General features: G+C 44.7%; 1 pseudogene; it reads right to left on the reverse strand.

Moving 5' to 3' along the window:
- Window positions 1-442: 442 nt before the first annotated feature.
- Window positions 443-1,980, reverse strand: LOC119827106 (annotated as a pseudogene).
- Between the last annotated feature and the right edge of the window lie 3,996 nt (window positions 1,981-5,976).

Raw genomic sequence — 5,976 nt, forward strand, 5'->3', positions numbered from 1 at the left:
AAACAGAGAACAGGCATGAATGTGTGAATGGTTGCTGACAAGAGAAGGGGTCTCGCCATTCCCTTTTCCCGTGCCTGGCTCTATTTAATCAACCTGTCATTTATCCAGACCCTTAGCAGGCAGCAAAGAACAGACAGCAGTGCTTACCTTCATGGGAAAGAAGCATTTTTTTTTTTTTTTTTTACATTTCAACACCAAGGTAGCAAAATTATTCCATTTATTCTGTGGAATTTCACTAAGTAAATAGACATGATTTATGTTAATTTGTACACAATGATGTGAATTAAGGCTGTGAAAGGCTCTAGGGAAACTCTCACTATTACTGAAGCTCTTCCTGTCAGGGGCTGACTTCCTGGACTTCTGCATACTTCCTCAGGGGGCCTGCACAGACACTGGCCAGACAAAGTGGCCTCTCACAGATGGAAGATCTGTTTCAAACAATCTATTCACTTGTTACAGTTTCAGGGTCCAAATCAATATCATAAAAACAGGGCCGGGTCGGGAGTCCAGGCATTGTGTTCATCTTTCCTACTAAAGGATACGGAAAACCAGTGCCAACGTTGGCATAGCTGTCACGGACGGGCAGAAGGAAGCCAGCTGGGGGCACCTTTTTGCTCTGGGTTGTGAGCCAAAAACAAGTGTGTTTTGGCCATGCAGATAGATAGATTCCCAAAGCCCTGCTTTGTGTAGACCTCTGCTTTGTTCTGCGCTTCCGGGAGCAATTCGATGTCATCTGCCCCTTAGATCTTCCGTGCAATGATCCTGATTTTATTCTTAACTGGGAGCTTGAGGTCATAGAGGAGCTGGAAGCTGCTGGGGGCCTGTGATGCTTGCTGGACTTCCTGAGCCGGGGCTAAGGCCCCCGGCCCCTGGCCCCTCATGCCCAGTGGGTGCATTTGACAGCGTCAAATCCCCATGTTCTCTGGAGAGGCAGCAGATGAGGTTCAGTTCAGCTTCTGTATCTGTCTTGAATGTGTTCATGGCCACCACCACAGGCACGTAAAACATCCTAGCATTTTCTTTTTGTTTCCTGAAGTTACTGAAGCCCTTTTCAAGCAAGTTCAGGTCCTCTTCTGTGTAAGCCTTGGGAAGGGCCAGCCCAGCAGTGACCGTCGAGCTGCCCCTGTACGTCTTAAGAGCCCTGACAGTAGCAACAAGTTCCCCCACATGTGGCTGGAGACCAGACTACTGGCACTTGATGTTGAAGAACTTTTCCATTCCTGTGTCTGCTCTGAATCCTGCTTCAGTCACTAGGAAGCTTTCAGTGCCAACAAGTTTGAGTGCAATCCCATCTGTAATGATGGAGGAATTCCCATGTGTGATGTTAGCAAAAGGCCCAGCATGGATAAACACTGGTGTGCCCTCTAAGGTCTGCATGAGTTTGGGCTTGATTGCATCCTTCATCAGCACTATCAGCGCTCCGCTCATGCCCAGATCCTCGGCATGATGGGTCTTCCTTTCTTACTGGATGCCACCACTATTTTGCCCAATCTCTCTCTCATGTCTTCCAGGGAACTAGTGAGGGCTAGAACGGCCATGATTTCACTCGCCACAGTGGTATCAAACGGGGTAGTCCATGTGTGGCCTTTCTCTGTTGGAGCCTGTCCGACTGTGATCTTCTCAGGAATCTATCGTTGATGTCCAGCGCTCTCTGCCACATTTCGGTTTCTAGATTACTATCCAGTCTTGCAAATCTGTTTATCTCATCATCCGTCTGTGTGGCAGGGTCAGTCTTTTCAACGCCTAACCTCCGTAACCTTCTGATCTGGATATCAGAGAACTTTCTTGCTTCATTACTGAAGGTACCAAGCAATTAAAGAGAGCCTTGTCTGTCCGGGTCAGCTCATGAGACATCCGAGCATGGATGGCAGCAGCCATGAGGTTATTAGCTGCAGTGATGGTGTGGATGTCATCAGTGAGGTGATTAAACTCTTTAATAGGAATGACCTGGGAATAGCCACCTCCTGTAGTGCCACCTTTTATTCAGAAGAAAAATTTGCCAAGGGCACACCAGTCCAACTATGATTGAACTTTTCCCTAGGAAAGATACGTACTTTTTTTTGTTGTTGTTGAAACAATGTTTCTCTGTAGCTTTGGTGCCTGTCCTGGAACTAGCTCTTGTAGATCAGGCTGGCCTCAAACTCACAGAGATCTGCCTACCTCTGCCTCCCGAGTGCTGGGATTAAAGGCAGGCACCACCACTGCCTGGCAAAAGAAGTATTCTTTGTGACTTATTTTCTCCTATGTAAAATTACTGTTCTCCTAATAGGGGACAATCATATATGCCCAAATAGTAAGTTTACATCATCAAACTGAGTGATGCACATGTTGGAGAAATGATTAGGTACCACAATGGTTTGTTTATTAATGGTTTATTATATGTATGTATGTATGTATGTATGTATGTATGTATAGATGCCTGCAGAGGCCAGAAGGGGATGTTGAATCCTCTTGGAGCTGGAGTTGCAGGTGGTTGTGAGTCATCACACAGGGATGCTGGAAATCAAACTCTGGAAGAGTAGGAAAGATTTGTATCACCTGAGCCATTGCTATCTCCAGCACAGTGGTTTTGACATGTATAGTTGTGAGAGAAAACCACAAGTTCTCACATTTTCAAAACATCCCGTCCTTTCCCATCCCCTCTCAATCCCAGAGCTTCTTTAGGCAGCCTGGGAGGGACTCCCTGTCTGTATTGGTGTATGAGGGTTTGGCTGTGTGCAAACTCAGTTCCTCTACAAGAACAGTGGGTGCTCTTAATCAGTGGTCCGTCTCTCCAGCCTGCCGTGATTGCACTGTGATTTAACCATCTCCCCTGTTGATTGGGAAGGATGGATAGAAACACATTTCATTTAACCATAAGCTCTGTGGGGCCGGCAACACCTTTATCCACATTTAGAAGAGTACTTCTCATGGAGAAGTTGGCCCACACATGGTCGTCGACTTCATAATAGCTAGGGATGTAGTATGCCTCTCAGAGTGCGTTAGGATAATCTAGTATCAGCAGAATTCCAGGGTAAATAACTGAAGTCGAGGGAATCTGCTTTTATCATTTCCTTTGGGGCTTTTACCACTTACAGTCTCACAGTCACATGCCCGCAGGAAACAGAAGGACACAAGAGAGATGGGAGCCGAGAGGGGCATCCATTTCTGGTGCCATATAATCAGGTCCATCTGAATCCGCAACCCTTGCCCGTTATGCTTCATCTAGAGAAAGTTCCATCAAGAACAGTGGGCAGAGTCACAGTGACAGCTGTCAACTCTACCCAGTGTTGGCACCACCGTGACCCTGTGAACTGGACCAGTCACAGCCTCCCCGTAAGACAAGCAGCTGTTTTCACATTTTCCACTTGAATCCTTTCTAAGAACAGATCGCACAGAGCTGAGTCAATGACGACAGGGTAAATTTTAGAAATTTTAAAAAAGAACAGTTACGGACTTCCAAATACCCATTTCCCACCAGTAATTTTGTTTTGAAACCGGACCAGTTTTGACAAAGAGCATATTTATGTACCTATATTGTTCAGTTTATTGAAAATTTTTTCCTGGTGTCTGCCGAACACCCAAAAGTATGTCAGGGAACAAAAAGCAAACTTGCTGCTGTCAACTCACTGTCTAAAATCACCCTGAGTTGGGGCTGGTTCTATTCCTTGCATTTGTTCTCACTGGTTCTCTCTGCTTCCCTTCAGATGAGTGCAGAGGACTTCACCTCTCTCAGTCAACTTTGAAAAATCCCTTCTTCCCTAGATAAAGATCAAGCCCTGTCATTTTCTGTAAGATCATTTAAGGCACAAACTTGCACTATTTCTGTTTTACGTCATTTGTCAAATCTTCTTCCCACCTCTGACCCTCAACTGCTTGGGAAATGTGTGAGTACACCTTAATGAATATGCAAAACATTAATTCGGTTAATTAGGTGGTTTTCAGTATAATCATGCTTTCCAAAACAAATGCCACAAACCTTTTTTTTTTTTTTTTTTTTTTTTTTTTTTTTGAGATAGGGTTTCTCTGTATCTTTGGAGCCTGTCCTGGAACTAGCTCTTGTAGACCAGGCTGGCCTCGAACTCACAAAGATCCACCTGCCTCTGCCTCCCGAGTGCTGGGATTAAAGGCGTGCGCCACCACTGCCCGGCCCACAAACCTGTTCTTATAAGTCAGCCGTTTTCTTTTCATTCCAAAAGTTGTTCAGCTGGCTTAGTTTTTCCCTCTGAGAATATCGCTTTTCCTATTTATATGATTGCCATTTCAACTCTGCAAGTGTAGCCAGGACTTGGTCTGGAGGAGGTGAGAAGGGAGCCACACTGGAGAAGCCAGGGAGTCTGGGAGAGCTGAGAAGTAGTAACACAGTATGCATTGCCTTTGTCAGTAAGACTACAGGAGGAGCCAAAATTGATAGCATGATAAGACACTCATTTCCTAGGAATGGCTCTGCCTTGCTTTACCTGATGAAGTAGTTTCAGTATTAAGCATCTCCCCTCTACTCCTAACCCTCTGCTTCCTAGCTTCCATGAGGTCAGTATCTTTCTTCCATTTGTTTCCTGCCTCGCCAAAGTCTTCAAAGCAAAGGAACTTGATGACTATGGACTGAAACCATGAGACAGAACACATCTTTATTCCATTGTTATTATCTGTAATTTTCCCAAATCGTTGTAAAATAACTACTGTGTCCAGAATGCTCCATTTTAACAGGGAGCTGTCAGAAGGATGTAGCCTTAATCCAAATCTGTGGTGGACTGTAAGGTAGAATGGGTAGGGCTCTGTAGTAGGATATCTACAAAGCCCATTCCTGAGGTCACCACAGGATTGCAATTAGACATGTGTCCGGAGAGTTTTTTAATATCACAGTTAAGGTAATAGATAGTTTTGGCCTCATGAAGGAGAAAAAACTAAAACTAAAAGTGTGTACACTACAGTTGTTCCAAATGGACTCAACAAAAATAAGAAGAATGTGCAGGATGAGTCTTCAAAGGAAAAATAAAAGGGATTCAAAGAATAGCATTCACTGTGAAGCCACCAGAGCAGGTAAGATGCAGTCCCAGGAGCTGCAAGTCCTTCCAAGTTAAAACAGTAAATAATTTGATTGATATAAAGATTAATAGCCAAAATCACAGGAGTCCTTCAGAAGCAGACTAGAACAGCAAGCGCCAAAGATTAATAATGGCAAAAGACAACACTGTGATAATCAACATCACAGCGATGGATCATGGGAGGGTTTAATGAGAGAATCTCAGAAGAGGAATTTCAATAGAGCTGACTAAACTCAGAGAAAGGCAAATCACACAGCTAAACCTGAAAGCAGGCTGCCTGCCCAGAGGGCGCAGGCAGGAATGCCATTTTCCTGTCTGCACACTAAATGCTAAAATATCACACAAATTGGTGTCAAGAGGTTGAACGGAATCTGCTGCAGCAAAACGTGACTGGAGCAAAGAAACTGTGTTCGCCGCTCTCATCTGGAAAGCAGAAGAGCTGGGCTAACAGAGCAGAAGCATGTCTTAGCATGTTCCTGGAGGCCCAGCAACCATCATTAGTCTTCACTGAGGAGGTGCACACATTTGATGCCATTGGTTTGCAAACCAATGGTATCCTGTTTCAGGAAGTAAGTAACAGACTGTTCTCAGTGCCTGGGCCAGCCGGTATGTGCACAAATGCAGGGATGGTATATAGTCATAAGGAGATACATGCTATTCTAAGCCTGAAGGATGGAAGACCGACTGAGCCTTGGTCCACAGTTTAAAAAGTAGAGGCTATATGTGGAGCACAGATTGAAATTTAATGGAACTCATGGGTGCACAGGGTAGGGAACATAGACTGTGTTTCACGACACAGAAATTAGAGGCAAACTGGCCAATGTTAAAGACTCAGCTCTGTCACAATTTCATGGTTGTGGCAAGGGCTTCAAGTAGAGTTTCCTCACTTGCCAACGTGAAGGATCATTGTTCTTTGTTTTAACTTACTAGAAAGCTTAGTGGGGATAGGGAT

This window comes from Arvicola amphibius, chromosome 12 (assembly GCF_903992535.2).
Source record: "Arvicola amphibius chromosome 12, mArvAmp1.2, whole genome shotgun sequence".
Taxonomy (NCBI): domain Eukaryota; kingdom Metazoa; phylum Chordata; class Mammalia; order Rodentia; family Cricetidae; genus Arvicola; species Arvicola amphibius.